The sequence below is a fragment of the Grampus griseus genome (assembly GCF_964374135.1).
Source record: "Grampus griseus genome assembly, chromosome: 14".
NCBI classification, from domain to species: domain Eukaryota; kingdom Metazoa; phylum Chordata; class Mammalia; order Artiodactyla; family Delphinidae; genus Grampus; species Grampus griseus.
Window position 1 is genome coordinate 69,121,626 of NC_139008.1, and position 21,920 is coordinate 69,143,545.

Genomic DNA, 21,920 nt, shown 5'->3' on the forward strand with positions numbered 1-21,920 from the left:
TGTGAACAGGGAGATACTCAGACATAGGTGCAAGAGAGAAATAGGGTGTTGACACAGACCTTGGTGAGGTTTAAAGAAAGGTCTCAGAGGAAGTATAAAGCTGAATCCTCAAACATGCGCAAATGTGTTTTTGATGGGGGTGAGTGGAGAAGGCCATTATTAGCAAAGGGAACCTCCATGAAAATGATGAGAGCATGGCCAAGCATGGCAGTCGTAGAGGACTGTAAAAGGTGGGGTATGACTGGATTTAGAAACCTAATTCTAAATTAGGATTTTTAGAGGGCAAGACTGGGGAGAAAGTGGGTATTGTAAAAGAGGGCCTTTAAGAATTCAGACTTCATTCTGTGGGCAATCAGGATCCATGAAAATGTTTCAAGCACAGTAAGTCATGTTACCATTTGTCTCTTTTGTTGTTGTTGTTGTTCATTTGATTTTTTTTTTTACTTTACTTTTTTAATGAAAGGAACTTTTCAAGATATCCTTCCAGCAAGTGAAATATTGTGTAATCATTGTAAAGATATTACTCTATAGAAAATTATAAATAACAGTTTTAAATTACCTAAGATCCCACAACCTTGCGGAAAAAAAAACACTGACGTTTCACTGAATATCTCTCAGAATGCATACATACAACTTCAATGAACTGATTAATATTATTTCAGAAATGTTTTAATCAATAATATGTTATGACAACCTTTCCGTATCAATAAATAAAAGCGTGCATTAACATTTTAATGATGGCAGAGTTCTCCGTTTTGTGGAGGTAATGCAGTTTATCTACCCAGACTTTATTGATAAAAAAAAAAGTTTCTCTAATTCCTGACACTTCAACAGTTAGTTAGAACACTGCAACAAAACTCCAAAGTCATCAACAGATTAGAAAACATAACAAACAGATGCTTGAAAATTAAAACAAACAAAACTCACTCCTTTAACCTGCTGCAGAGCAAGAAGAGAAGGGAAGGTCTTGTCCAGTAACTTGGGTAGAAGTTTATTTTTTCAGTAATTCAGTTCTTCATCTCTTTTTTATTGATCATCAACAATGTGTCTGGTCCTGTTCTAATAATGGGATAAAATGACAAGCAAGTAATTGAATGTCACCTTTATTACAACTTACATTATAGTAGAGGAGACAGATGATAAACTAATAAACAAGAGCATATTAGATAGCCAGGAGCTCTATACAAGGAATTAACATAGGGTGGTATACAGAGTAGGAGACTATTTTATGGATTATCTAGGACACCTTCTCCAAGGAGCAGTCATTAAGGCTGAGAAATAAATGACCAAAGGACACAGGCAGGTGACAATCATGAAAGGGAAATTCAGGGAAGAAGCAGCTAGTACAAAGGCCCAAAGTGGGAAGTGAGCTCAGCAAGTTCAAGGCAGAAGAAGATCAAGAGGCCAATGTAGCTTGCAGATATTTAACAAGAAGAAAGGTGGCATGAAGTGAGAAGCACAGATAGGTCAGGAAGCACCTTATAAGCCACATAGGAGATCAGTTGTTACTCTTACTTACAATGAGAGGAGTTTGGAGAACTTCAACCAGAGCAGAAACTGGATCTAAGGGTTTTTTTTGTTGTTGTTGTTGTTGTTGTTTGTGGTATGTGGGCCTCTCACTGTTGTGGCCTCTCCTGTTGTGGAGCACAGGCTCCGGATGCGCAGGCTCAGCGGCCATGGCTCACGGGCCCAGCCGCTCCGCGGCATGTGGGATCTTCCTGGACCGGGGCACGAACCCGTGTCCCCCGCATTGGCAGGTGGACTCTCAACCACTGCGCCACCAGGGAAGCCCTGGATCTAAGTTTTAAAAGACTGCTTTGGCTTCTTAAACCATAAGCTCTTAAGGATAAGTGTCTGTCTTCTCTGGCTCTACAGTCACAAGACTTAGAAAATACCTGGTACATAGGAGATGTTGCATCAACGTCATGAAGAATCAACAAACGTTAAGTATGGAATCCAACACAGGGAAAACGAGAGTGGAAGCAGGGATTCTTTTATTAATATTTATTTAGCATTTAAAGGTACTATAATAGGTGCTGTGGTCATAGTGATAAATACATGTGTGATTATTTTACTTCACTTGTATGTTGGAGACTTACCTTTGTTGGAAGAAAGGGCATGTCTTTTCTTGACACTCCTGCCTAGGATCTATTCATTTTTGGGTTGGAGACAGACTATATCTGGTAGCCTCTATTAGTTTTTTTAAAGGAGAAATCCAGGTCTTCTACTTGACCAGAAAGTCTAAGAAGAAAGGGAGATTTAGGGTAAATGATCAGTTTATATTGGAATCTGTTGGATTCTTAGAATATGTTTGGCTTTGTGGGTGCAAATGAGCAGTGGAAGTTAGACATGGTGATGTGGCAAGAGACTTGGAGATGAGATCATGGCTGTGTAGAGACAAAACAATGCATAGAGAAAAATACAGTGTGTGAAATAATTGTCATCATTTGCCCTCTCTGTCTCAGTCAGATTTATTGCTCCTTTACCAGTTCCTCAGAGAACCATGATAGCTTTTAAAGAATATGCAATTTGTAGTTGGACTGCTTGGTTGAGCATCAAAACAGCATCACCAGTAGGACACTTGTGAGCCAATTTTCCAAACTTTTTGGGCTCCAGTTTCCTCATCAGTAAAATGTGGATAACAGTAACCCCTATTTCGTACAGTTGATTAAATTCTTTAATATACTTCCAGTCCCTGAGCTATATTCAGGACATAATAGATGTTATCTAATATATTTATTATAATCAATTGAAAATATTTATTACAAGGCTGTAACTCCTCTAGACCATCATTCATTGTGATCATCTGTATATTACCAATGGCCACTGCAGTATTGTGTGAAAGGTGTGCTTGATAAAATATTCTTTGTATTTATCTTACTGGGGTCTCTGCTTATCTAAAGTCCAGGACAGCTTTTCATTGTTAAGGACGTTACACACAAAAAGGGCACAGAAGTGTAGATGGCATGCTCTTCTGTCTTGCTTCATATTGTGGATAATGTTGGGATCTAGTACATCATTTCCACAGAATGGTTCACATTGAGATTTAGACAATTTAGCTGAATCATGTGTTATCTGTGAATTCAGGGCTCAAGGGAAGCTCCAAATGCAAAATGTTTTAAAGCAGGGCCCATATACCATCCAGATCAGAGTCCTGTGGATCAGATGCTTATTGGAAATGAGACTCCACCCTCAACCCTCACTGATTCCCAACTTACCGGTGGTGGGTGAGGTGGGAAACAACCTTCATGGAGCTACCTCAACTATGGCTCTCTGTATGTGCCATAAAATTCTAGAAACAGAGGAAATCAAGGAGAAAAAAAAGCATATTTTTGCTGATAGAGGAATTACTTCTAGAGGTCATAACATAGGCTGGGTCAGTGAGATCCTGGAATCATTGTTTGTCTTCGTGTAACAGAGTGTTTCTTTTTTGAGAGAACATGGGAAGTAGGAAGCAGACAATGCCTCTCAGTGATCATCTAGGTTGGCAGGGAGCCCCTTCTTCTGGGTGAAACCTCTTTGGAGAGCAGAGAGTCCTCTCTCAGCTTTGACCAACTCACCTATGAGATCGGTCCTGTCTCCACTCTCCTTGAAGAGAGAGCCAATGATTGTTCTGACCTTTGGTCTCTGCCAATTACAGAGGGACGTAATTTAGTTGGATTCAAAAGAAAGACTTTCTTTCTTCTTTTCTATTTTTTTCTCTTTGTGTCATTTCCTGAGTCTCTGCCAAGGAAAACTGGTTCCAACCAATGCCAATGGGAGGCCCGAGATGGAGCCCAGTTCTCTCGAACACTTTGTACCCAAGTGGATTCTTGCTCCAAATCCATATCCAACACTTAGTCAAGTGTGGACTCCTGTAAAAGCCTTGGAAAACAGAAACACGGATCAAACACACCTTCAGTGTGCTGTCATGTTGCACTGAAAATCTATGTGCAACAAGCTAGTCACAGCCACCAGGTCATGTACAGAACACCCCTGAGATTTTTCATGAAGGACCTCCCATTGGGTCCTTCCATTGAGACCCAGCCTCTGAGGGCCTTTTCCACCTTCAGAATGTTCTGGTGTTCTCCCTTGAGAAAGGGCAAGAGCAGCCCCACCAGAGGCCCTTTTCCCTGGCAGCACTCTGTATCAGCAAAGCGTCTCCAGCAAGAATTTCCGTGGGAAGGTCTTCCATCTGGAGCTCAGCAGACAAGGGGAGTTTCCTTTGAGGTTCTGCCACCCTTTCCCCTCAGCTCTCCATAAGGTGTAGCTTGGAGAGGCCCCATCTGATTTTCAGGATGGGGTTGGTGCATTTCATGTAGTCAGAACTGCTCTTCTTAGTTTCCTCAGTGAGTCTGAAAGGGGCAGAGAGAAAGAATGTTGTCTGTTTTACCACCACCTCCCATCTCAGTGTGCAACAGGTCACAAGATGTGACAAGTTCATGCGCTAATTCCTTCCTTTTCAGTTAATAGAATAACACAGATGGGAATACTTATCCTAGAATCAGACATAAACTCGAGCAGTGGTCGAAGGAATATAGAGGAAGCCTGGTCCCTTCTCAGGACTTCACTAAACAGAAATCATTTTCAAAAGCATCTTTACCCTCAGCTGGGTGGCCCTGAGAAGCTATTCTCTGACAGGAAGACACAGGCCTCTGGCATGAGCCCTAGTCTCAATCCACTCATCCCGCAAAAAGCTTACAGCACATTAAAGAAATAGTAACACCTGCCAGGACGTCAACTTCATTGCTTCCCAGGAGTCTCTGGGCAGCAGTGCTGTGGAAGTGGTTCTAAAACCACCCTAGAGATTCTCTGTGAGGTGATAAATGGAACACTAAAGAAAGGATGTTGAGACAGAACTAGCAGAGCCATGAGCAACACCACAGGGATGCCTGTTGTCCATGTTGGATACTGTTCACCTTGAATATTCAGGTACAGAACCAGTTTCAAGTGTTACCAGATTATGACCTAAAATTTGGTTCAAAAGTGACAAAGAACTTTTTGCAATCAAATGGTTAGGGATTTGAAGGCTATGAGATTTCTTCCTGTCTCAGGCTGTCCCTGATGAGCTAGGAGTGTTTGAGCAAATTATCCTACTCTTCCTAAGCCTCTATTTCTTCACCTGTGAAAGAAATTAGGTCCATATTTTCTTTTTTACTCAATTGTTGAGGATCAAATAAAACGTCTAGAGCTGTGACTGGGACATTTAAACAGTGGTTTCATTTTTTTGACGTATTTCACATGTGTCAAGCTTTGTGCCCAGCACTTTTATGGGCATATTTCTAACTAACCTTCTCTAAAGTGCTCTGAGGCAAATGCTATTATTACCCCTTCCACCATATTGCAAATGTGGAAACTGAAGTGCAGTGACAAGATCCTACAACTTGCAAGTGGTGAGTCCTGGTTTGAAACCAGCTTTATCTATACATGACATCAGAGTCCAAATTCATAGCCACATCTTAGGTGCTATAAAGGGTATCTGTTATCATCACTCCCATCATTTTCATCACTGCCACTAACCAAACCATGAGGATACTCCATGCCTTGCTAGACAGTTTGTACCCATTATAAGAAGATGATATTAAAGTAGATTATTAAGGGGGAATTCCAAACTTGGAAGAGAACTGAAAATTTTGGAAATCCAGGAAGAAGAGGACACATACTTCTGGGAATTGAAGTGAGATTAGGTTCAAAATGTATCTTCATGGATATCTGTCAATTACTTTCTGCTTGGAACCCCTCCCTCCCTTTCTATGGGAATAGCTTACACTTCCTCCTTAGAAATAGCCCTTCCCCTAGTTCATATATCTGATGGGAAGGACAAGTCATATTTTCCTGTTGCACTAGACCACAAGAGTGGGCTGCCAATCATTAGGCCTTGTCCATAGAGATCAGTACAAGGGAAAGTACAGGGTAAGACTATGATCCAAAAGTGTCAATCAAGATCATTCCAGAAGATTTCATATATTGACACTAGAAGAATGTATCTCTGTCTTCTGACATTGCAAGGCTGGCATGATGTAAATCTGGAACATCTGTAACATTTTTGCTTCTCTCTTATGTAAATAAATGGAGGAAGTGAACAGTAGGAGGGAATGCCACCAATACAGGAAGAAGCAAGGGATGTGCAGAGAGGAATGGGGAGGAAGGGAAAAGGGAGGAGGACAGGGGAGAAAAAGGGAAAGGGAAGGAAGGAAAAGGAGAAAAGGGGAGGGGGAGGAGACTGTTAACTTTCACCTCAGGATCCACTTAGAATTGTGTGTCTAGATCAGTTCTACTCCTGGGTTTCCATGTTGAGTTTCCATTATTTACACATAAGAATACTGGTTTCCAGAGTATTCACTGGCTTTGTCAACACTGAGGTCACCATGAGCTTGGTAAGAGTAGTTTCAATAGTCTAGAAGTGATCACCATTTGGGGGCTTCTCAGCCTTTCTAAGTCCCTGTCTGGAACATTTATCTTTCTCTCTACTGGGACATGTAGAAGCCCATACCAATGAAGCTCCAACTGGTTTTTTATTTCAGTTTCATGGTGTGATGAAAAGAGACTGAGCTTTGAGGACATATAGACCTAATTTCAAATATCAGCTTTGCCAGATGTAAGTCTATAATCTTAGACAAATTATTTAAGTTCGCTAAGCCTTCATTTTCTCACCTCTACATTGATTGTGGGTACTTGGGTATGAGAACAGGGTTCCTGAGCAAGTCAACTGATTTAGGGTAAAATAAAAGAAAAGAGAAAAAAAGAAAAGAAAAAAAGCCCCTAGCCATAAAATGCACTCTGAAAATTCCATGTAGTTCAAATAGCTCAAATTCACTCACCCCTCATGAAACTAATAGTTGAGGGTAGGTCGCTAAAGTCTTTCTGGGAACCTGAGGATCTTCAGTAATTCAGAATAAAGATGTTCCTCTGCATGACGGAGGTTGTATTTGATTGTAATATGTAAAATGTCAACAATTTTTTTTTTTTTTTTTGCAGTACACGGGCCTCTCACTGTTGTGGCCTCTCCCGTTGCGGAGCACAGGACCTGGACGCGCAGGCTCAGCGGCCATGGCTCATGGGCCCAGCCGCTCCGCGGCATGTGGGATCTTCCCGGACCGGGGCACGAACCCGTGTCCCCTGCATCGGCAGGCGGACTCTCAACCACTGCACCACCAGGGAAGCCCAAATGTCAACAAAATTTGACAAAATGTCTCAGACTTAACTCTCAGAATAAGTTACAAAATCTAGCAAAATATGTAAAGTGTCTAATTTGTCCACTAAATACACAATTGCACACCTACGTTATTATCACTTCTCCCTGCTGCTTTCTGCCTTGTTAGTAACAGGTTCACATCTCTCACAAACCCTACTCCTGAGATGGAAGAGGTAATGATGATCTGGTGGGTCTTCTCTGACCTCAGGATATACCTAGCAACAAGGATAGCCAAGCAGATCTCATGGCTTTAATGGTGACAGACTCTCTTTAGCTGCTTTGATTAACGAAGGGAAGCAGCACATTGCTGGAGGTTTAGGGAATTTTATAGTTGAAGTTGTTTGTGTGCCCTTCTTACTTTCATATCCTCTAAGCAGCCTGTTCTGCTGGGTTTCTCTGTCTCTCCCTCCCTTCTTCTCTTCCTCCTCCCTCCTCCCCTCCTCCTTCTTCATTTTCTCTCTCTCTCACACATACACGTTTGTGCCCTAGTTCTAGACAATGGGGACAAGACCAATGAATAAGACTGAATAAGATACAACTTTCTGCCTCAAAAAGATCACAGACTGAGAGCAGTTTATGATCACTATTTCTTTACCTTGCAGCCAAGGAGGTGGAGTTGAGACCCATGCCAGGGTGCAGAGCTGGCTTCTCAGCCTGGGAGAGGTGACATTAAAGGGTATCTGTGCCTCACATGGTGCCCAGATGCCTCCCTTTGTACCCTGTGAGCCAGTGAAGAACGAACTATCTTCCTATAAAAGTAGAGAGCCTTAATGCCTGGCAGACCCTGGATGTAAATTTCAAACGATGTGATTTAAGTAAAACTTATTTAAAGTGAAAGTTGTGGTCACACTGAAGATACAACCCGTCTTTGTTTTTTGCCTTACAAAACTTTATATGGAATTCCTTTCTTTCTTATTCTTGATGCCCATTGGGCATAAGTATCCTTTTGGCTGACTCAGAACATTCATGGGGAAAATCAGAACCAGGACCTCATCTCTCCTCCTGAAAATGGTTTCTCATTTGCAAATAAACCTCCTGGTAAAATGTTTACAAGTGTGATATTTCACACATGGAGGAAAATATCATATTAACTGCGAGAAAAGGAGAATCTGCCAACTCATTCAAGCAGCATCCCTCATACTTCTGGGATCAGAAGTATGAAATGCATGCGTCCAGACGGCGGGGGGATTGAGTACAATGAGGGGCTCCAGGAAAAATTACAGCAAGGAAGAGCTGGGTGAGCCTCAGTCTTTCATGGAAGATGTTTATTCATAAATTGCCCTTTTTGAATCCAAAGGTAGTTTTCCCCTCCTGACCATCTAGAGAAAATAAATTAACGTTCACTTAGCACCTACTGGGTTTTGCAGGACAGAGACACAGAGAGAGAGAATACTCATTATTTACAGCATCCCATATGAGAGTCTACAGTTCAGATTCCCTTGGCAAATCTGTTGTTGACATTTCATCTCTATGAAGGGATTTTCCTTAATAAGCGTTTCCCAAGTCTTTTTCAGTCTCTGTTTTCTTAATTTCCTAATTTTACAAATTGCCCATGAAGGACCAGGACTGAGAGGACAAAACCAACAGAGTGAGGCCGTATGAGTTTTGTTTGCCAAGACTCAAGAGGGTCTTGCTCTTACTGGAGCCTCAAGTTCAACAACAGTCTTAGTAACAAAACACAAACAGTTCCCTTGAGGCTCATTTGAAGGGGGAGGGGAAGGTGTGGGAGCAAATGGCTTTTCTTCTAATAGGACTGAAAGTAAAATTCAAATGAAGTCAATTAAATCTACGAATAAAGTAATTTTCACAGGACTTGCCCAGCAGAGAGGAGAAGTCATATTGAAGATGCCTCACAAGAAACTTGGAAATATTTCCAACTGGACTCATCAGACCACGCAAAGGCATTTTGGAATCCTAAGACTGGAAAGAATAGCAAAAGGCTATTATATATAAATGTTCTGTCCTAGTGTGTCTGGGGGCTGTAGAAACTCCTGCACTTATTCATTGGTGAACTGGTCCAGGAGGCCAAGAGAGGCAGCATGGCAGGGGTTGCATGGCAGACTGGGAGAGAAATGGAGATGGAGTATCAGGAAGGTGGAACCAAAGTGGTCTCTGTTGTAGCCTTTGGGGTACAGGGAGACAATAAAATATTCAGTTCAACCAGAGACATGAGGGAGCTTGTTCAATCCTGGCCAGTAACCAGGAGCCAAGGTGAGCTGGGAGGAGGGAACTTCAATTTGGGTTGAAAGGGCTAGACCTTGGGAGTACAGAGGGAAGACAACAGGAACCCCAGCTGCTACTGGGTCAAGTGGGGCACACCATATGATCTGAGTCAGGGAAAGCAGAAACAATTCCAGCAGAAGTTTCCAAAAGGAGGCAGCTGAATCGGGGGCTATGACATAGAGAACACAATAGATGATTCATGAGCATTTTCTGATGGCCTACTATGTACCAACACTGTGCTGGGGATATGATGTGATAAAACAGTCAAGATGGGGAGAGAGACAAGACAAGCAACAGTTCCAAAATAATGTAATGATAACATGAAAGAGAAGTGTAGAGAATGCTGAGTGCAGGTTTAGTTATACTGTGTTAGTGTGAAAGGTCTCTTTCCTACACCTTTGACCACAGTTCAGGCCACCATCACTTCTTACCTGGGCACTGCAATTATTCTGTGCTGGTCTCTTCACATGCACTCATTCACCTTTCCAACACACCTGATCATATTGCACACCTACCTAAATGTCTTTCATGTCATGTCACTACAATGTCAGTACAACCAACATTCTTTGATATGACCAGCATGGCTCTGCTACACCTGACTCTCTCTCCAAATCCATCCCATTCTATTCTGCCATGCCATCTGAAACAAGGACACACTGAGTTCAAGATGCCTGTAGGACATCCAGGCAAAAATGTGTAGAAAAACGTTAGGTATATAAAAGAGAAAAGTCAGGGTGAGGATAGAAAAGAAGTTACGTGTTCTTTCTGAAATCCAAGTTCTTGGTGACTCTGAGGACATGGGGTAGGCAGAATTCTGTGGTGCACCCCCAAGATCTCTGGCCCCTGGTTTTCAATGCACATACTGCAAGTTATTAAATCAAGCACTAATTTTGGTGTGCTGTGAAGGGATTTTGCAGATGTAATCAAGGTCCCAAATCAACCGATCAGGAAGTTATCCAGTGAGACTGACCTAGTCACATGAACCTTTTAAAAGCAGAGTGTTTCCTCCAGCATCAAAGATGAGGAAGTCAGAGGTTTGAAATACAAGGATTCAATGTATCATTGCTGGCTTAAAGATGGTGGGTGACATGGGCAGCTTCTAGGAGCTGAGAATGACCTCTGGCTGACAGCCAGCAAGGAAGCAGGGATTTCAGTCCAACAACCACAAGGAAACAAATTCTACCAGCAGCTGATGAGCTTGGAAGAGGACTCTGAACATCAAATGAGGAGAGCAGCCCTGCTGTTCCCTCGACTTCAGTTTTATGAGATCCTGAGCAGAGAATCCAGTCTTGTGCACCCAGACTTCTGACCTATAGAAAGTGTGAGCTCATAAATGTGTATCGTTTTCAGCTGCTACACAGAAATAGAAAACAAATACTTGAGGCAAAAAGAAAATTCAGCTTTCAAAAGACCTAGGTATGGAGACTTCCTTGGTGGTCCAATGGTTAAGACTCCACGCTTCCAATGCAGGGGGCAAGGGTTCGATCCCTGGTCGGGGAACTAAGATCCCACATGCCACGTGGCATGCACCAAAAAAAAAAGGCTTAGGTATATAAAACTTAAGGAAGCATCGTCTTTATCATTTACCAAGGCCCTACCATGAAGTTTTTAATCCAGACCACTGCCTAAAGCATTAAGGGGATGCATATCACCTATGCCTTTTGAAATAAGGTAGTGATTGTTTCTACCCTCAGTGACAACTTGCAGTTAATTGTCTAATTTCTTAAAATATTGATACATGAGTTCTCCTTGACTCCAGAATAGGAATGGCAGATTATCTTTCTGAAGAGCTAGGATTGGTTAAAAAGTAGGAATGGGCTGAAAGCTAGTGTTAGAGGCATGGGTACTTCTTCCCTATGGAATAAGTAAATGATTAACTTCCTCATTTCTAAGGTCACTTCCAGATCATGAATTCTACAAGCCTGTGAAATGAATTTGAAAATACTGGCATACACAAAGGCCCAAAGTGCTCTTAGAGTGAGAGCCAGAGGGGCATCCATGGCTATCTCTTAGCAGTTGGCACACAAGGGAGGCCCACATTCTCTATTGGAAGGGAACTGGGCTAATGTTGACATTTGACCTGTGGCATTGTTCTCCAAATATACACAGCCTGAGTCAAGGCAACTCCTTGCCAAAGGAGAATTGCTGGCCCCTTGCCCAATCACCAGGACCTGCTTATTTTAGAGAAATTTATTATCATAAAATAGAGACAAATTGTAAAACTCAGACTTCAGTGTTGAAAAATTAATTAGGTCTTTGGCCCTCTCTTCTCAGCATTTGTAAAGTATTTCCTTGTAGACTTAGCCGGTTCAGTGATGGGGTTAAACATGTGTACCCTGGAGATTAGCACTCTTGTTGGAGCTTTTTCAAGAGGGAAACTGTTAGAACCAGGAGCCCACTTAGTATTTCCAAAAAACGTATCAGGAGAAGGCAATTAAATCAGGTTGGTGGTTGTCAGGAAAGGCTTCCTGTTGGAGTACTGAATGATTCATATGCCAGGCTGGGAGAGGTAGGATAGTCTAGTCAGAGGATCTTAAAAAGTATAAAGATGATGGCATGAATGAGCATGGTGGATTCAAGAAACTGAAGGTTAGACTTAGCACGTGTGGAGTAAAAAATCTAGCCAGTGGCAGGAAGTGAGGATACGACTCTAAAGTTGAAAATGGAAAAATAGGTCTGAGTCAGAGGAGTAGTAGCCTTGAGGCCTTTCTAAGAGGTCTGGGCTCTAACCCATAAGTACGTTTGAGCTTTTACTGAGGACATGGCATGATCACTCTCATTTGAGAATGGTATCTCTGAGGGTGGCAGTGTGTAGAATAAATCAGAAAATCTAGGATGATACCCCATAGTTTGGCTTTCCCAATGTCATGAACTGAAGAAAGTGTTGAAGTCGGAGTTGGGCGATACATTTAGGTAGCTTTTAGATGTTGAATTCTAATTGCCTGCATTACACGTGTGACTATGTTCTGTTTCTGTTACTCAGAACCTGGCCTATAATTAGAGGTTCAGACTGGAGAGCTGCCACACTTGACACTGTGGGATCATGAGCCTGCCTATGGGAGCAGCTAGCAGGGTTATCACCTTGGAAATCAGGATACCCCTTTCATTCATGGTGTATTGGCCAATCACTCCTGAATTTTTGTTAATAAAGTCATTCACTCATTCATTCATCAATCATCAAAAGATCATCAAAAGTTTAATGATATTCTACTGTGACGGGCACTGTTCCAAGAATCAAGGGTACTGTACAGGCAAGATGGACAAAGTCCCCAGTCTCATAGAGAGTCCATCTTCAAAAAGATGGAGACAATGAACAAAGTGTTGAATAAACAAATGTCACAAAGTGTAAGTGCTATGAAGAATAGTAAAACACATTAAGGAGATCAAACATTGTTGAGATGATGGCAGTTCTATTTTAGATAGATTGTCCAGGGAAATTTTCCATGAGGAGATGACATTTGGGCAAAGACCTGCATGAGTCAAGGAGTGAGCCAAGTCAAGGTCTAAAGGAAAAGAGAGCAAGGTATAAAATATCTGAGCCAGGAATGAGACATTCAAGGGGAGGAGAGAAGGTTTAGTGTGGCCAGAACCAAGTGAATGAGAGGCAGAGGAGAGTACAAGATGAGAATTAGGCAGGCAAAGGGCTTGGGGCCAGGGCTAGTGAGTTTAGGTAGCATGGGAAATCATTGGAAGGTTCCAAACAAGTCAGTGATGACATCTTATGTGTATTGGAAACAATTTTATTGGTATCCATGGTGAAAGGTAACTGAGCTGAAAGATTGAGGTTGTATTGTTATTATTGTTATTGTTATTATTATTCACTCATTCAATCACTGATTTGGATGTTTTAGAAACATGTTCTGAATGCTTTCTCTATGCCAAGCATTGCAGTAAATATTGGGGGCACAGAAACTAGTGAGAAGTGATACCTTCCTTCAGTAGTTTGCTGTGTTACAAGTCTATGTGCATATATTACACTCAACACAGATATTTCCACGATGTACTTCCCACCCCACACTTACACCTCAGGTACAGGAGGTAGAATTATTTAAATGCCATAGGTCCTGGCATGATTTTATTATCTGTGCAAGACCCCTCACTTGATTTACTTATTTTTTCCTTGGTTTTATTCCCACTCCTCACTCTCATTCCCCTCCCCCTATGTCCTTCCAGTACATATTTTTGTTTTTATAAATTCTTTAAAAATGTGTGTTCCAGTTCTGTAACAACTTTTTGTCTTCTAAAGTACACACGCCAGGATAGTAGAGAGTATCATGCATTAGATAATTGTGTGGAGGCCAAGAATCTGTATTTTAGATGAAAAAACAAACAAACAAAACAAAACATATCCCCAGGTATGGCTAAGACCTATCCCAGTTTAGAACTTTTCAAAATGGGGGAAGTTAAAGTCTACTGGTATGTCAATAAACTTCTAGAGGAGAAAAAGCCCCAACTCGGAGTATTTGCTGATTTTCATGGTGTAAATAGTCCCACCTTGACCAGTTTCAATCTCTGATTCAACAACCAGGTTACAAGTCCAGAGTATTTAACAGTTGACTGGAACCATTTCCAGCAAACCTTTGTTCATGTCCTCAATTCCACCTGAACAAGTACATGATGAGGTCATTGCTCTGCTAATGAAAATGGACCATCCCAGTGCAATGTGTCCTTCCTCCCATGTAACAGGAACTCCAGTGTCCTTACTTAAGGAGCAAGTTAGATGCGTGTTCCAGAAACCTTGAGAAGTCCAGATGAAGATGAACGACAAGACTGTTTTTCTTTTCAGGGATAGATTAAGAAAGTTCATTATTGGGTCAGCTGTGGACCCTATTGTTGGAGTCGCTTGTGTGCACAGGGTATGAACCGACTATTTAATCCTGATGTTATGAACAATGTCTCAGCCAAATTAGAGGGATGGCCTGTTACCATTCTAAGTATTGCCTCAGAAATGTTTACAATCCTTGGGTTACAGTGTTTACTGGAGCTGACATCTGCTATGGGTGACTGAAGAGTGTGGTTGGACAGAAAGTGGATCTTGAGAATATAGAGGATGCTTAAATTTAGAAAGTCCATAAAGCAGAAGCTGAGTCATTTCTAGAAGGTCCAAACGTGGTTTTTTGGGGCTTTTTAAAATTATTTATTAAAAAAAATTTTTTTTGGCTGCATTAGGTCTTCATTGCTATGCGCAGGCTTTCTCTAGTTGTGGCGAGTGGGGGTTACTCTTCGTTGTGGTGCACAGGCTTCTCATGGTTGTGGCTTCTTTTGTTGCAGAGCATGGGCTCTAGGTGTGCGGGCTTCAGTAGTTGCAGCACGTGGCCTCAGTAGTCGCAGCATGTGGGCCCTAGAGTGTCCAGGTTTCAGCAGTTGCAGCTCTTGGGCTCAGTAGTTGTGGCTCACAGGCTCTAGAGTGCAAGCTCAGTAGTTGTGGTGCACGGGCTTAGTTGCTCTGCAGCATGTGGCATCTTCCTGAACCAGGGATCAAACTCGTGTCCCCTGCATCGGCAGGCGGACTCTCAACAACTGCGTCACCAGGTAAGTCTCAAGGTGGCTTATTTTAATTATGCAATTTCCATAGGAGTTCTGGCATCTTAAAAAGATAAGTATTCTTGGGCTTCCCTGGTGGTGCAGTGGTTGAGAATCCTCCTGCCGATGCAGGGGACACGGGTTCGTGCCCCGGTCCGGGAAGATCCCACATGTCGTGGAGTGGCTGGGCCCGTGAGCCATGGACGCTGAGCCTGCGCGTCCGGAGCCTGTGCTCCGCAGCAGGAGACGCCACAACAGTGAGAGGTCCGCGTACCGCAAAAAAAAAAAAAAAAAGATAAGTATTCTTATCCCTTTGAAATAAATGATGAAATGTAACTGCTGGAAAGTGGAAGTAACAGTGATAATAATGCTACGGACTAAGTTGGGTCTCCCCAAAATTAGCTTTTGAAGTCCTAAGCCCTAATGTATTTGGGGATGAGAACTTTGGGAGGCAATAAGGGTTAGATGAGGATGGAGCCCTGACCCAATGGGATTAATGCTCTTACAGGAAAAGGCATCAGAGAGCTTGTTCACCCTCTCTCTGCCATATGAGGACTCAGCAGAACGTAGTCATCTGCAAGCCAGGAAGAGAATTCTTACCAGACATTTAAACCTGCTGGACTTTGATCTTGGACTTTCCAGCCTCCAGAACTTGGAGAGAATAAATTTCTGTTGTTTGAACAACCTAGGCTAAGGTATTTTGTTATGACAGCCTGAGCAGACTAATACAAATAATCATCATTGCCACCACCATCATCATCATCATCATCTAAGTGTTTTACATGTATACTCTCTTATAATCCTCACAATAATCTGAAAAATTGATTTAAGTATTTTCCTCTTCTCATAAATGAGAAAATAGGACTCAGAGAAGTTAAGGAACACATACAAGGCCATAATAGATGGCAAATAGCAGCTGGGGTCCTAACCCCAACTATGGGTGCCCAAAGCTCCCATTCTTCACTGCCATACCATACTGCTTCCCAATGGCCACCATGGTGTCTGTCATATAGTGGGTGCTAAAAATACATTTTTGGAATGATTGAAAATGGATGAATTATGGTTAGGCTACCAAGAAAAGAAACTGAGTTGGAACACACAGCTTTTTGGAGATTCTCATGTAGTGAAAGACCATGCATGTGAAGTCACAGTAAAATTTTCTGCTATGAAACTTGAAATTTTAGTTCTTTCTTGGAAATCTGAAAAATAAAATGGAGTGTAAGCCTAAGGTAATTGTCCTTTTATACTGTTATACTTGTCATGGTGCCAGTATCCACATATTTCCCCGAGGGATGAAATTAAAATGCCAAATTTTCATGATTGTAAGATGATTACAGAATAAATGCTGAGGGAAGAATCACAGAGTAGAAAGAAGTCTGTATGAACGCCTTCCCAACTGGTTAAAGGCAAGCTTGAGGCTTTGCATTAGTTACAGGGGACTTGCTCCGTATGGGTTTTCTTCATATTCCTGCTCTATGAACCATTTATCTCCTGGTTATCCTACAGCCTCTGATTGGTTGTGACATGTGTCTTTAGGAAGGAATGCTTGTGCATGCATTAATACCTTTCATAAGGCAGTTTATTCCAGTCACACTGAAAATTTTAGGAAAGTTTCACACTGAAGATAACTTTGGTAAAATATATAAGGATTCTGAAAAAACTACCAAAACCTCTTCCCAGTGATTAGAAAGAGTTCTCACAAGAAAACTTTGGACAGAGTGTGAAAAATGAGGCTTACATTATACTTATAAACATCATTGTTATATGAAATTTAACCTGCCAACTTATTTAGTTGTTCATGACATGTAAAAGAGAAAGCAACAATGGAGGAGAAAACTGGGTTCTGATTGCCTCAGTTTAACCCAGAGAATTTTTTTTTTATGTAAAAAAATAAAAGCTACAGAGAGAGAATTGCCGACATAGAATCTTTCTCTTGCTCTTTCGTTTCCCTTTTCAGAGAGATTCAGCCAGATCTGTGAGGAGAGTTGCAAAAAGCCAGCAGGAGATATCCAGGGCTCACTCCTGGAGCTGCCTTTGATTTTACCTTTGCTGACTGCAGAGCATATTCTGATGGAGTTCTGTGTTAGTTCTCCCTCTGGGGCTGGTGGGAGGGGACACGTCCATTTGTCCTGTTTTACAAGTGCAATGCCTTTCCCTCTTAAAAGGAAGAGCTTGCCACATGCCATGTACCCCACCATTAGTCAAGCAGTAGAAAGAACTCAATACAAGCTAAGAAGTACAATGCCCAAAGGGACACCATCAATCCTTTATTACCACAACTTCCTCATTCTTGAGTTGTTGATATTGATTTATCTTTGGCCCAGGTAGAGTGACTGAGAGTAATTTTCTCAGCAAGACAACACAGATTGCCTCAGTTCTGAGCCCATGCCTGTCCGAGAACGTTTTCCGTCTGCTCTCACTGATTGGTTATGGGATATTTTGGCCAGTATATTTCCCCCTCAGAACTCAGTAGTTTCTATTGATTCATACACTCAAGTGGCAGATATCAAAGTATGAAGCTACCGTGATTTGGTGTCTATTTAAATCAACCTACCTTTTCTTCACACCTCCTTTTAGGATGCATACTTCATATTTAAGTTGTATGCTACCTGCGTAAGTCTTGGATTTTATTCTATTTTTATTAATTTTGCCAAGGATGATGCATTATTTTAGTCAGCAGATTATTTTCTTTTACTCAAGAATATTCTTTATTTCTTTAATTATTATTTCCAGTCAATCTTTTCTATCCTTCTCTGAGATACTTCTGTTGTATGTGTGTGGGTATATATTCCTTTAGGCTTCTTTTTTTTTCTTCTAAGTTTCAAAGTTGTTTTCCCCTTTTCTCTCTTGTGATATACATTATCTTTAGCGTAAAATCTGTTACATGCCACTTTCCTCATGGGTCCTTAATGTAAAAGTTAAGGAAATAATGCATCTTTTAATTCCCCCCTTATCTATCTTTCCTGCCTTTCTTTGCTTCGCTTAATGTTCTTATTTTGATTTCATAAATTTCACATGTCTTATAGAACCTTATCCAGAAATGTTCTAAAATTTCTATTTTGGAGAGTTTTTCTCTAATTCCTGGGACCAGTAAAATGTGGAGGTTTGTTCTTGATCCCATCTGGAGAGCCTTTTTTCCAAGCTTGGATTTGCTTTCACAAGAGACTGGAAGGGAAAGTTTACCTCTTTCCCATGTCTTTATCTCTGGTATATTTCCCCCTCGGCTCTTTCTTAATACTTGCACAATTCCTGAGTTTTTATATAACCAATAAAATGTTGTTAGCATAAAGAAGGCAAAGACCCAAATCTTTCCTCTGAGGGTTTTTTTTTTTTTTTGGTTTATTTTCTAGTTGGAAATATAATCTTGGACTAACTTCAAAGGAATTTACTAACTAGAAGAAGTCCTGTATTCCAGGGTCTGAACCCCAGAAATAATTTTCCAGAGAAGAAAGTTTTTCTAAATAGCAAGACATTCAGCCACTGAGTGTGTCCACCTATCACTATGGGCATAAACTCTGCCTCATTAAAAAATAAAAGTTCCTTCTCTTGAGTTGCACCTCTTAGTCTACACCACTGTGTCGACTGATGTACAATGCAAGAAAGAGATTATTAAGCATTTGTCCATGCGTCTGTCTTGTCCCATGATGATCTGCATCATTGCATGTGTACTAGATAGAAACAGCAAATTAGAATGTAGTTTTAATAACTATATGACTTACAGTGGTATTTGCCTTCTTCATTTTATTCAGGTAATGACTCCAGGATGCTCTTTTTCCTTTTGTCTGAATATTTGGAAATGTAGTCACACCATCCTTCACCTCCAAGTTTGATCAGCTGTATCATGTCTCTCATCACACTCCACCCCATGCATGGTAAACATTAATCTCATAATAAAAAACCTATTATATTTTAAAATGCATTTTTACAGCCATCAGCACCTTTTTTTTTTTTTTTTTTCCTGAGGGCCTACTTTGTGCAAAACTTGAGAATTTAGGTCTTTGACATCCAACCAAGAAAGTTTTTAGTTTAGAGAGAAGTTAGGCATCACCATGTTTCCTCTTTCTGGAAAATGAGGTGTTGTTTGGTCAGAGATTTTTAAATTGATCTAAACTTTATGTAGTTTTTAAAGACTCAGTGGCAAAGAGAACATATGAATGCCTGTCTTGGGAAGCTTGATGTCCTAGAGAAAATCCTTCCCTCTCTCTTGCTGCAATCCAAGGTAGGATATATTGATGGCCAGAGAGGATCTGGCTGCAGCCCAAAACCTCTCTTCTGACTTTGAAAGCAGAGAGTTCACAGTCACCTTCCAATGGCCCATCCAACAATGATGAGACCATGGCTGACGGGAATTATCTCAAATGTGTCAGGAATGAACACACACTTGCTAATGGCCTATTTCCTTCCCCACAGGCATCCCTGCAGAGGAAGAAGGCAAGGGAGAGCGAGACCCTTGGCTCAGCTTATGCCTTTTCTCCTCTTTCCTTTCCCAAACACCCTCTCCTCTCACCCCAGGATCATGCTTGATTCTTGAATTCCCATCAGGTTTCAGGGGAAGGGGAAATACTATTTCTTGCACTTTTTGCTGGCCAAGAAATTGATGCTATCTTTCTCCCATTGTTCTGCTCACCATCCGGTTTGGACCTGACTGAAGGCGGGAATGAAGGTGTGCATCCAGCTGTGGCCCATGTCCTTTGAACAACTCAGTCTTTGCACAGAGACACCAATTCAGAGACTGTTCCCATTTACTTGAAATATTGGTAGCAAACTCAGCACATTACCCAAATGAGAGTCACTGAATATGTTCAAAGAGCTATAAAAAGAAGATATAAGAAAACAAAGTCCTCAGTATCTTGATTAAACTTTCAGATAGCTATAGACATGGAGGAAATCAGCAGAAAGAGAAACATGCTCCAAGAAACCGTTTCTCCAGTGACAATGACTTTGCCACAGCATGTATGTAGTATCTACACACCACAGTTAAACCATCAGGTCATTGGCATACAGTAGGTGCTCAATAAATATTTGTGAGTGTCAGAATCATATTCTGGTATACTTGCCTTTCTAGGTAACTGGATCTAAAGGAGAAGTAATTAAGTGCGTCTAGCCTAGAGCTGAGGGGGTAAACTGTAGTTTTTAGATTACGGGAGAATTTTTAAAAATACTTTTAATTTTGGAGTTATTTTAGATTGATAAAAACAATAGGAAAGATAGTACAGAGAGTTTCCCCACACCTATCAGTTTGAGTTTTCCCTAAAGTTACCGTCATATATTACCATTGTATATTTGTCAAAACTGAGAAACCAACATTGGTGCTTTACTGTAATTCCAGACTTTATTTGAAGTTCATAAGTTTTTCCATTAATATCCTTTTCTGTTGTTTTGGGATCAAATCCAGCACATCACATTTCATTTTATCATTATGTCTCTTAAGTGTACTGCGGTTTGTGACAGTTTCTTAATTTTCCCTTGTTTTTCATGATCTTACTATTTTGAGGAATACTTGTAAGGTATTTTATAGGTTGTCCCTCAGCTTGAGTTTGCCTGTTTCCTTATGGTTATGGATTTTTGGAAAGACTCCCATAAGGGATATGTGATATCCACATGGCATTATTGATGATGTTAAACTTCATCACTTGATTAACCTTCATCACTTGGTTAGGGTAGTGCCAACTTTCTCCACCATTAAGTTATTATTTTTTCCTTTTATGGGAGGATTTTTAGTTGTGATTTATTATAATTTCATTTTGCAAAGCTTTGTGTAGAAGTCAGGAGATGGCTCTTGATTGTAAAATGAAGGAAAAGTAGTTCAGTCAGTAACAGGAATATCTTGCTGGAATCCTGGGGGAAGTTTAATCAGTAATTGACTTGTTGGAACAAAATAATGAAACCTTTGAAGAGCTGGAAGGAGATTAGACTTGGAGCTGTGAGTCTGATACCTGACTGAGCTCTTTTCACAGGTACAGGGTCTGAGCACTGTCTCCTGTGTGTACTGGGGTCAGCAGAGAAATCCAGCCTCACCTGGACTCCCTCCATTCTGTTCTCATAACCTTTCTAAGAGTCCTCTCTAACTCTCGCCCTCTCCCCTCATACACAAAAGCCCCCACCCAATTGGGTACTGGCCTCTGGCATGCCCAATCAGTCACTACTATGTCTAGTTCCTAAGCTAAGTACAAGACAGAAGTGGGGAGGGGACAGATGCTGAGATTGTGGAAGGGAGAGGAAAGTAGCCTTCTTTATGGTCTGGTCTCTGGATCATGTATGGACTACACAATTAGACCTTTCAAAGTGTGGAAATGAACACTTCTGCCAGCATAACTCCTATACCTCATGATGCTCCAAGAGGATCTGAATTATTATGTAAAATGCTTATTTCTATTACCCTAGTGTTGTTAAAACCATTTCCATGTTGGTTTAGGAGTTCCAGAAGTTTTAGGAGTTAAAAACAAATCCTTCCATCTGTTTTAAATAATAATCTATTCATTTTATCATTAAGAAAAAGATCTAGGAATAATAGCAGGGGTCAGGTTTCTGCTTAAACTTTGTTGGCTTCTGTGGTTTAGATACTTCTGGATCTGTCTGTCCTTGTATGAGAGGTCAATTTCCATGCCAGTTTTGGAGAAAGGGAAGAATTCTCAAAGAGATAAAATTAGGGAAATAATTTAGTCAGTTAATGATTTTCCAGTTTCAAAAATCAATACATAAATTATAAAAAAGTATAATCTCGTCAAGAATGTAATTAAAGATTTGAAAAATGATGTTGATAAAAAGTGTCATAAAATAAAGCAGAAACACATAGGCATAGGTTCAAGAGGAAAAATAAGAGTTTTGAGGACAGAGTCAGGAAATCTGATTGGAATCATTGGATTAACAGGAGAAGAAAAGGAAAGAGAAGAGGGAAAGCAATAATTTTTTAGAAAACATAAGAATTTATTTGAGCTAAAGGGGGATACATTTGCAGTTTAAAATTTCTCACTTGATCTCAAAAATTACCAAAAAAAAA